At 40.3% G+C, this 11,567-nt stretch overlaps 2 long non-coding RNA genes across 2 annotated transcripts; both read right to left on the reverse strand.

The window, feature by feature from the left end:
• Positions 1 to 409: 409 nt before the first annotated feature.
• LOC309551620 lies at positions 410 to 1,470 on the reverse strand. The gene is made up of 3 exons (XR_014225099.1): positions 1,424 to 1,470; positions 531 to 575; positions 410 to 446 (listed from the first exon to the last, which is right to left on the reverse strand). It is a non-coding gene; the product is annotated as an uncharacterized lncRNA (long non-coding RNA).
• Positions 1,471 to 3,248: 1,778 nt separating this feature from the next.
• On the reverse strand, positions 3,249 to 11,096 carry LOC309551617. Its single transcript, XR_014225096.1, has 4 exons — positions 11,047 to 11,096; positions 10,824 to 10,868; positions 4,238 to 4,282; positions 3,249 to 3,296 (listed from the first exon to the last, which is right to left on the reverse strand). It is a non-coding gene; the product is annotated as an uncharacterized lncRNA (long non-coding RNA).
• Between the last annotated feature and the right edge of the window lie 471 nt (positions 11,097 to 11,567).

The raw sequence follows: 11,567 nt of genomic DNA on the forward strand, positions 1-11,567 counted from the left end.
TTTCTTCAATAGTAGACGCATTTTTTGGAATGCTGCCATCCAGCCCATTTCTTCACCATGAGCATATAGCTGAGTATACAATGCAGTCAATGTATAGTGCACTGACCTGGCCAACTGCCAATAGTTCTGTAAGTCTTTACACTATACATCCATGACAGCAATTAACTTCTTACTTACAAGTAAAAAGATTTACAAGCTTACCTTTGACCGGTTTTGCTGGTTTCTTTTCCTTTATAACTGTGGTCCCTAAAAATAAATGTTTAGTGAGTGTGCATAAATCAGGCGTGATAATGCATATTTTATTATAATATTATATAGAAAGTGTAAAGTACAATTTCCAAGTGTCACAATACACAAAATACATGGCATAAAACATATTATAACATCTCAAAATCAACCTTTCTTTTGCTCCTTGGGCTCCTTTTGTAGTTTTTCCTCTTCTTTGTCTAAAATAAATGATTTATGTAATGTTAAATTACTTTATATATTTTGAAATGTATATATTGATATGTCTTGCTTAGATAACTTACCTTCCTTTGGCTTTGCTTGAACTTCTGGTTTTATAGTTGGAGTTTCTGTTCAAGTAATTTGTAACAAATAAATGTGAAATATAAGTTTTGTTATATTTAAGTATTGTGCCAAATACAGTATTATACAAATCTGTATAAGGCATTGTAAAGAAAATGTCCATTCTTGTCAAAATAAAATATCTCCAAAATAAATCATCGACAATACACACACACATATATATATATATATATATATATATTTTTTTTTTGTAAATGTAATATTAATAAATACAAGCCTTCCAGCCTATAGGCAAATAATTAAACGTGCTCCACTGGCTTTTGTAATTAACTTCTTAGTTACAATTTTATACTCACATGTTATGCTATATTTAAAGCACAACTAAGCCCAGTATTTTATCCATTTCTCAAAACAGTTACATTCAAATGATAACTGTCACATTTGCTTGTGCTCTTAACCAAACTTTTAAGCAATCAAATTTCTGCTGTCATAACAAATTACATTTGCAGCACCACAATGACCACAAACAAAGGCTAAGATAGGAAGGTTTAGTTCCACTTTGCTATTACAGAAATATGGACACTTTTAAAGAAAAATCCTAGTTTTGCAAATATTACATTTCAGAAGGGGCCATCGATGACATTTAACATTTTAGTTTACATTCAGCATTATACAAAAATGTATAAAACATTCTAAAGAAAACAAAAAAATATTTATTATTATTTATTATATATTATTATCTGAAATAGAATCATCACCGACTTTTTATTATTTAATACTTTAAAATAGAATGACTGCATTCTTTTTGTTAGCATACATTACACTTAAACGAAAATGTGACTGATCTTTATAGGAAACATCCTTTGATTACAGATGATAAGATTCAGAAGCTTACCTTTTTTAGGTTCTGCTATCTTCTCTTGCTTTTTAACTGGAATCTCTGAAAAAAATTGAAGCAATAACGTTTGTAAATAAATTAAAAATATTTGTAAAAACGGAGTGATTTTAAATTCACAGAATTGTAATACATTGTAAACAAGCCATTAAAATAAATGTATAAATATATATATACAGGTCCTTCTCAAAAAATTAGCATATTGTGATAAAGTTCATTATTTTCTGTAATGTACTGATAAACATTAGACTTTCATATATTTTAGATTCATTACACACAACTGAAGTAGTGCAAGCCTTTTTATTGTTTTAATATTGATGATTTTGGCATACAGCTCATGAAAAAACAAAATTCCTATCTCAAAAAATTAGCATATTTCATCCGACCAATAAAAAAAAAGTGTTTTTAATACAAAAAAGGTCAACCATCAAATAATTATGTTCAGTTATGCACTCAATACTTGGTCGGGAATCCTTTTGCAGAAATGACTGCTTCAATCCGGCGTGGCATGGAGGCAATCAGCCTGTGGCACTGCTAAGGTGTTAGGGAGGCCCAGGATGCTTCGATAGCAGCCTTGAGCTCGTCCAGAGTGTTGGGTCTTGCGTCTCTCAACTTTCTCTTCACAACATCCCACAGATTCTCTATGGGGTTCAGGTCAGGAGAGTTGGCAGGCCAATTGAGCACAGTAATACCATGGTCAGTAAACCATTTACCAGTGGTTTTGGCACTGTGAGCAAGTGCCAGGTCGTGCTGAAAAATGAAATCTTCATCTCCATAAAGCTTTTCAGCAGATGGAAGCATGAAGTGCTCCAAAATCTCCTGATAGCTAGCTGCATTGACCCTGCCCTTGATAAAACACAGTGGACCAACACCAGCAGCTGACATGGCACCCCAGACCATCACTGACTGTGGGTACTTGACACTGGACTTCAGGCATTTTGGCATTTCCCTCTCCCCAGTCTTCCTCCAGACTCTGGCACCTTGATTTCCGAATGACATGCAAAATTTGCTTTCATCTGAAAAAAGTACTTTGGACCACTGACCAACAGTCCAGTGCTGCTTCTCTATAGCCCAGGTCAGGCGCTTCTGCCGCTGTTTCTGGTTCAAAAGTGGCTTAACCTGGGGAATGCAGCACCTGTAGCCCATTTCCTGCACACGCCTGTACATGGTGGCTCTAGATGTTTCTACTCCAGACTCAGTCCACTGCTTCCGCAGGTCCCCCAAGGTCTGGAATCGGTCCTTCTCCACAATCTTCCTCAGGGTCCGGTCACCTCTTCTCGTTGTGCAGCGTTTTCTGCCACACTTTTTCCTTCCCACAGACTTCCCACTGAGGTGCCTTGATACAGCACTCTGGGAACAGCCTATTCATTCAGAAATTTCTTTCTGTGTCTTACCCTCTTGCTTGAGGGTGTCAATGATGGCCTTCTGGACAGCAGTCAGGTCGGCAGTCTTACCTATGATTGCGGTTTTGAGTAATGAACCAGGCTGGGAGTTTTTAAAAGCCTCAGGAATCTTTTGCAGGTGTTTAGAGTTAATTAGTTGATTCAGATGATTAGGTTAATAGCTCGTTTAGAGAACCTTTCATGATATGCTCATTTTTTTAGATAGGAATTTTGGTTTTTCATGAGCTGTATGCCAAAATCATCAATTTTAAAACAATAAAAGGCTTGCACTACTTCAGTTGTGTGTAATGAATCTAAAATATATGAAAGTCTAATGTTTATCAGTACATTACAGAAAATAATGAACTTTATCACAATATGCTAATTTTTTGAGAAGGACCTATATATATATATATATATATATATATATATATAGTATGTGCCTCTCTTTAGCACTTTGGGCATCTTTTCTTGTTTTTCCCCTATTTTCTCTGCAAAAAATACATGGGAATAAAGTTATCTTTTTTTTTTGGTTTGGCATATTTGTTGACATGTTTTCCATAGATAATTGCTTCTTTTTTTTTTTTTTAACCACTTGACGACCGCTTATTGAGCTGGTACTGCGGCAAAGTGGCTCGTTATCGTTCAGGATGTAGACCTACGTCGCTGGATCCCGCCCCCTCTCGGCGGCGCGCACGCACTGCCGGAGGCTCGCTCCCACTGTATTCGCACACAGCGGGAGTAGGGCCAGGGGAGGAGAGGCGGTGATCACCGCCGCTCTTCCCCGATCGTCGGGGATCGAGTGAGGAAATCCGCCCACTTGTGTAAACAAAGCGGGCGGATCTCCTATGTGACAGGCAGGGACAGATTACAGGATTCAGCATAGCTGAACCTGCAATCTGTGTCTGTGTCACACAATCCCCTCCCCCCACACACTTATCTTTCCCGTACTTAGTAAACGCGATAACTTTTGCGCAAACCAATCAAAATACGCTTATTGTGATTTTTTTTTACCAAAAATATGTAGCAGAAAACAAATTGGCCTAAAATGTTAAAAAATTTAGATTTTTATTTTTTTTTGGGAATGTTATATATCAGAATGTAAAAAATATTGGTTTTTTTTCCAAATTGTCGCTCTTTTTTACAAAAAAAAAAAAATCGCACAGGTGATCAAATACCACCAAAAGAAAGCTCTATTTGTGGGGAAAAAAGGAAATGGGTACGGTGTTCAGTTAATGTCGCGCAGTGCCAAGTTGCAAAAAGTGGCCTGGACGTAAAGCAGGAAAATCCTCCGGTGGTAAAGTGGTTAATAATCAAAAATGTAAATATTTCATTCTACTGGTTAGCATTAATAACATTTTTACTTGAACATTAATGATCTTCTATTATTCATAGGTACCTTCCTGTCTATGAAAAAGGTTTCCAAGCTTACCTTTCTTAGATTCTGCAGATATCTCCTGCTTTTTAACTTGGGATTCTGAAAACATTCAAAGAATTCAAAGTTTTGCAAAACAAGAAAAACAAAAATCAATACAAAAGGTATAGGTGGTCCCTGCTTGTGAGTGCTTACAAAATGGAGAGGCAACTGATACAAAAGGTAACAACTGTGGGGGATGATATAATGGAGAAAGTAAAATTTCAGCTGTTTATTTGGGTTGGGATAGGCTTCCCTGAAGATATGAGTTTTCCAGGATAGCCTGAAGGCAGACAGAGTAGGGGCTACCCGGATTGATTGTGGTAGTGATTTTCATAGGAAGGGAAAGGGTCTGGAAAAGCCTTTCAGATGATTATGAGAGGAGGTGGCAAGGGGACTAGAGAGCAGTAGGTCTAGAGGGGAGCAAAGAGAACTGTTTGGGTGATACTTTGAGATGTAGCTTGGGATATGTATAGCTGTGTATGTTGTTGTTAGTAATTTAAAATGTATGCATTGGGGCGAACAAAAGCAGTGAAGGGAGTGACAGAGGGGGTTGGCGGACACTGAGCAGTTGGATAGGTGAATAGATCTGGCATATATTGTGCTATCAACCCTTTTTTGGGTCCTTTTTTATCTTTCTCTTCTAAAATAATTTGAATAACTTAATAGTGGATGCACAGGCAGGTGTCGCACAGGCAAGGATTGCATTGGCAGCTACTATCTTGGATAAAGTATTAATATTTGTTTAAGTATTACACTTCGGCTCAGCACTTCAGCGAATGCTCAAAGCGAACATCCAAAGCATACAACTGCAATCCAACAGACTACAGGTGACCTGAGTCTCTATACAACTTTTCCATCTCACTTCTCAATCTCACCACCCTGTATTATGCAATCCCTAATTCTCCTTCTCATGTTTGCATCCTCTCTCCTAAAACGTTCTCTCTTTTACCCTGCTTCTCCGCACCACTGCTTGTATATATCATCCTCACTCCTATCCTAACCTTTATACTGCACTCATTAACTCCTGTTGATTCTGAACCCACACACCAATAAAACCTCCAGGACACTGAGATGTGTCCCCTCTCATAAATCATACTCCCATATCACCTCCCTCACCCTTCTGCTTCTCCAAACCTCTGGAGATATTTCCCCAAATCCTGGGCCCCCATCATTTACCTTTGTCCAACATACCCGTCACCCCCTATTCTCTGACACCAGCCGAAATCCACACAATCTGGTTTCTATTCCTCTTCTGCCTAGAGCCAACCTCCCCTTCTCCTGCGCCCTCTGGAATGCCCACTCTGTTTGCAACAAACTCACCTCTGTCCGTGACCAATTTATCACAAACTCCTTCAACCTGCTTGCAATTACTGAGACCTGGCTTCAAGAATCTGACTCTCCTTTTCCTGCTGCCCTCTCCACTGGTGGCCTCCTGTGGACTCACTTTCCTAGGCCTAGTGGACGGAAAGGAGGTGGGTTTGGAATTCTGCTTTCCCCTCAAAGCACTTTTCAGCTTCTTCATCCACCCCCCTCTCTGTCCCTCTCCTCATTTGAAGCTCACTGTGTTTGTCTATTTTCTCCAGTTTAGTTGAGAATTGCTGTGATCTATCTGCCTCCTGGACTGGTATCAGGCTTCCTTGATGACTTCTCTGCCTGGCTACCCTTCTTTCTCTCTTCTGAAATTCCAACAATCATTCTTGGAGACTTCAACATACCTGTTAATCTTAACACTCCTGCTACTTCTAAACTTTGGAGCTTTGGAGCTTAACCTTTGACCTAAAACAATGGATACATGCTTCTACTCACTCTAATGGCAACAGCCTTGACCTCATGTTCTCCTACCTATGCACTCCTCGTAACCTCTCCAACATTCCATTCCCTCTCTCGGATCACCACCTCATTAGTTTCAGTCTCTCCTTGTCCTCATCCTTACCTTCCAACTACCGAACAATTACCCATAGAAACCTTCGACATCTTAACCCTTGACTTCTTTTTTCTGCTACAGATTGTCTCTTCAACACAATCTCATCCCATTCCTGCCCCAACATGGCCACTTCTGTCTACAACAGTTCACTTTCATCTACCCTGGATGCCTTGGCCCTCCTCACTACAAACAGAATCACGCCCTGACCGCTACAACCCTGGCAGACAGATAATACCAGAAGCCTCAAAAAACTTAGTAGCGCTCTTGAGCGTCTGTGGCGTAAGACAGCAAGATTTCAGCCAATATAAATCTGCCCTACAAAAATACAGTTCCTGCTGCCAAACAGACCTATTTTATCACTCTCATTAACACCCTCTCACACAGTCCCCCTCAACTCTTTTCTACCTTCAGCACTCTACTTCATCCTCCATTACTTCCACCCACTAACTTACTCACTGCCCAAGAGATTGCCAATCACTTCAAAAATAAGATTGATACAATGTGTGAAGAGATCTTTACACTACAGATATATCCCTCACCTTACACACCTTGTCTTCCTGCACAATCAATACTTCCCTTGTTTAACCCAACTACTGTAGAGGAAGTTACTAAAATTTTTTCTAATGCCCACCTAACTTCTTGCCCCCTGGACCCTTTTCCTTCTCAAATACTACAGCCACCCTCTGGCTCTATCCTACACTCTTTAACTCATATCTTCAACCTCTCAACTGGCATCTTCCCCAACTCTCTAAAACATGCACTAGTCAATCCCATACCAAAGAAAGCCTCACTAGACCCCACCAATCTTAACAACTTAAGACCCATCTCCTTACTCCCTTTGCTTCCAAACTCCTTGAATGTTTAGTCTACAACCGCCTGAGTAAGCCCCTCATTGAGAATAACCTTCTTGATCCCCTTCAGTCTGGATTTCGCCGGCAGCACTCCACAGAAACTTCTCTCCTAAAACTTACAAATGACTTACTAACAGCTAAAACCAATGGTCACTACTCAGTACTCTTACTCTCTCTGCTGCCTTTGATACTGTTGACCACCCCCTCCTTCTCAAAAAACTCAGTTTGCTCAGTCTCCGTGACTGTGCTCTCCATTGGTTCGAATCTTACCTATCTCACCGCACCTTCAGTGTCACTTACAATTCCACTTAATCCCCAGCCACTCCTCTTACCGCTGGGCTCGTCCAAGGTTCTGTCATTGGACCGCTATTATTCTCGATCTATACCTCCTCCCTGGGTCAGCTAATAGCCTTCCATGGCTTCCACTACCATTTCTATGCTGATGACACCCAAATCCACCTCTCTACCCCTCAGCTCACCCCATCAGTCTCCTCCCACATCACTGATCTACTAACAGACATAACAGCCTGGATGTCACACCACTTCCTCAAACTGAATCTATCTAAAACCGAGCTCATAATATTTCCTCCTCCACATGCCCCTTCGCCTGAATTCTCTGTCAAGATCAATGGAACAACTATCAGTCCTTCCACACATGCCAGGATGCTAGAGGTAACCCTGGACTCTGCACTGTCCTTTCTGGCTTACATCCAATCCCTGTCCAAATCATGCCGACTTAACCTCTACAACATCGCTAGAATACGGCCCTTTTTAACCAGCGACACCACCAAGCTTTTAATTCATGCCCTGGTTATCTCTCACCTTGACTACTGCAACTCCCTCCTCATTGGATTACCTTTACATAGATTATCCCCCTTAAATCCATAATGAATGCTGCTGCAAGATTTATCCACTTTACCAACCATTCAGTGTCCTCCCCCCCTCTCTGCCAATCCCTTCACTGGCTTCCACTCACCCAACGAATAAAATTCAAAGTGCTAACAATAGTTTACAATGCCATTCACAACTCTGCCCCCAGCTACATCACTAACCTGATCTCAAAATATCAACCAAGCCGCTCTCTTTGGTCCTCCCGAGACCTCCTGCTCTCTAGCTCCCTTGTCACCTCTTCCCATGCTCGCCTCCAGGATTTCTCCAGAGCTTCACCCATTCTTTGGAACTCTCTACCCCAATCTGTCCGACTATCCCCTTATCTATCCATCTTTAGACGATCACTGAAAACCCTTCTCTTTAAAGAAGCCTATCCGGCTACCAACTAATACACTGTTTCACTTTCTTCATCAGCTCATCCCCCACAGCTATTACCTTTTGTATAAATTGACCCTCCCTTTTAGATTGCATGCTCTAACAAACAGGGTCCTCTGATTCCTCTGATTCCAAATTGTATTGTAACTGTAATGTCTGCCTTCATTTTATTAAGCCCTGTGCAAACTATTGGTGCTATATAAATCCTGTATAATAATAATAGTAAATAATTTCATCCATTGTATATACAGTATCTCACAAAGTGAGTACGACCCTCACATTTTTGTAAATATTTTATTATATCTTTTCATGTGACAACACTGAAGAAATTACACTTTGCTACAGTGTAAAGTAGTGAGTGTACAGCTTGTATAACAGTGTACATTTGCTGTCCCCTCAAAATAACTCAACACACAGCCATTAATGTCTGAACCGCTGGCAATAAAAGTGAGTACACCCCTAAGTAAAAATGTCCAAATTGGGCCTAGTTAGCCATTTTCCCTCCCTGGTGTCATGTGACACATTAGTGTTACAAGGTCTCAGGTGTGAATGGGGAGCATGTGTGTTAAATTTGGTGTTATCACTTTCACTCTCTCATACCGGTCACTGGAAGTTCAATATGGCACCTCATGGGAAAGAACTCTCTGAGGATCTGAAAAAAAGAATTGTTGCTCTACATAAAGATGGCCTAGGCTATAAGAAGATTGCCAAGACCCTGAAACTGAGTTGCAGCATGGTGGCCATCCACTCAGAACAGGCCTCGCCATGGTCAACCAAAGAGGTTGAGTGCACATGCTCAGCGGCGTCATATCCAGAGGTTGTCTTTGGGAAATATATGTATGAGTGCTGCCAGTATTGCGGCAGAAGTTGAAGGGGTGGGGGGCCTGTCAGTGCTCAGACCATACGCCGCACACTGGATCAAATTAGTCTGCATAGCTGACATCCCAGAAGGAAGCCTCTTCTAAAGATGATGCACAAGAAAGCCCGCAAACAGTTTGCTGAAGACAAGCGGACTAAGGACATGGATTACTGGAACCATGTCCTGTGGTCTGTTGGGACCAAGATAAACTTATTTGGTTCAGATAGTATCAAGCGTGTGTGGCGGCAACCAGGTGAGGAGTACAAAGACAAGTGTATTTTGCCTACAGACAAGCATGTTGGTGGGAGTGTCATGGTCTAGGGCTGCATGAGTGCTGACGGCACCGGGGAGCTACAGTTTATTGCGGTAACCATGAATGCCAACATGTACTGTGACATACTGAAGCAGAGCATGATCACCTCCCTTCAGAGACTGGGCCGCTGGGCAGTATTCCAACATGATAACGACTCCAAACACACCTCCAAGACAACCACTACCTTGATAAAGAAGCTGAGGGTAAAGGTGATGGACTGGCAAAGCATGTCTCCAGACCTAAACCCTATTGAGCATCTATGGGGCATCCTCAAAAGGAAGGTGGAGGAGCGCATGGTCTCTAACATCCACCAGCTCCGTGATGTCGTCATGGAGGAGTGGAAAAGGATTCCAGTGGCAACCTGGGAAGCTCTGGTGAAATCCATACCCAAGAGGGTTAAGGCAGTGCTGGAAAATAATGGTTGCCACACAAAATATTGACACTTTGGGCCCAATTTGGACATTTTGACTTAGGGGTGTACTCACTTTTGTTGCCAGCGGTTTCAAAATTAATGGCTGTGTGTTGAGTTTTTTGGATGGGACAGCAAGCTATACAAGCTGTACACTTACTATTTTACATTGTAGCAAAGTGTAATTTCTTCAGTGGTGTCATATGAAAATATATAATAAAATATTTACAAAAATGTGAGGGGTGTACACACTTTTGTGAGATACTGTATATATACGTATATATATATACACAATACATTGACTTGCTTTTTTTAGGTAGTTATTTCTATTTGCTGAATTTCTTACTTTCCTTCCATTTTGGCATTTCCTATTATGTTCTTTTACTAAAAGGAATTTACCGAAACTGGAGGAGACAGAATCTGGAGCAGGTGTGCATATGAACCAATCAGCTTCTATCTTCAGCTTTTCCTCATTAGGTTTATAAATAAAGAAAGATAGCAGCTGATTGGTTGGCATGCACAATTGCTTCAGTTCTGGCTGATCCAGTTTTACAAAAAAATTCCCTCACTGTGTTAATGAGAATCTGAAATAATCAAGGGCAAGTAGACCACTGCTGTAAATGAACACTGTAGATGAGAAAGCTGCCTCTTCAAAGGTCTTTCAGAGCTCTATTAAAACTTGGGAAAGCCAGAGCATGGTGCTTTCCCACAAACCATTTTGTAGCAGCAGCATTGACAAGTAAGGGTTGTTTTTTTGCTCAAGGTCCAATTCCCTGGTGAAAGGTATTTCATTTAACTAGATAGTGCTGGGTTATCTAGGGTTTATTTCATGGCTTAAATTTCTGTGTTGTGTAGAATCTTTTCATGTTATCTAACACTGTGCTACCTATACATATAAAACCCTAGGAGACGACAAAAGCAATGCTGATGACCTCACACATTTCATGTTACATAAAAAACAGAAGATTTGGGAGCTTACCTTTTTTGAGTTCTGCTGGTTTCTCTTGCTTTTTAACTGGAGTCTCTGAAAATAAATTTGTTGTAAATATGCAGCAATCAAGTATAATAATGAACATTTTGTGAAAACAATATAAATAGTATTGCTAAGAATAGATTTATATTAAATTATATTAATATACTTATAAAGTTGTAATACATGAAATACACAGAATAGAAACATCATACAACATTGTGATATCTACCTTTGTTAAGCTCTTTTGGCTCTTTTTTCTGTTTCTCCTCTTTTTTGTCTAAGAAAGAAAGATCAATGCCATGTTAAACATACTAATTTTAATACACATATATACAGTATATAATATATACAGGCGATATATACAGGCATTCCATTATTAACAACTAACCAGTTATCTCAAAACTTGCTTTAGTTCAACCAGAGAACCCTTTTAAGGCTCATTCATAGATGCTCTGATCAGCTGAGACCAATACTCCATATCTGAGACCTACTCCAACCTCATCACACGTCAAACCTCCAAATATCGCACACAGTGTTTAAACACTGGATATCTGTTCTTGGCAAAGAGGACGCACCAAAAAAGATCTTGACGAGCTACAAAAAAATCCACTCCCTCGTGATATGTGAAGCATGGTGAGAAACTCAATTTAAGATTGGGCATCTGGCATACTACTCTTTCTGTCATAGTATGACGTGCTCCTCTTATTCATCCTGTCCTTCGTGTGCCACCCCTTGACCAATGCTATTTCA

This window comes from Pelophylax lessonae, assembly GCF_965119305.1.
Source record: "Pelophylax lessonae genome assembly, chromosome: 3".
NCBI lineage: Eukaryota > Metazoa > Chordata > Amphibia > Anura > Ranidae > Pelophylax > Pelophylax lessonae.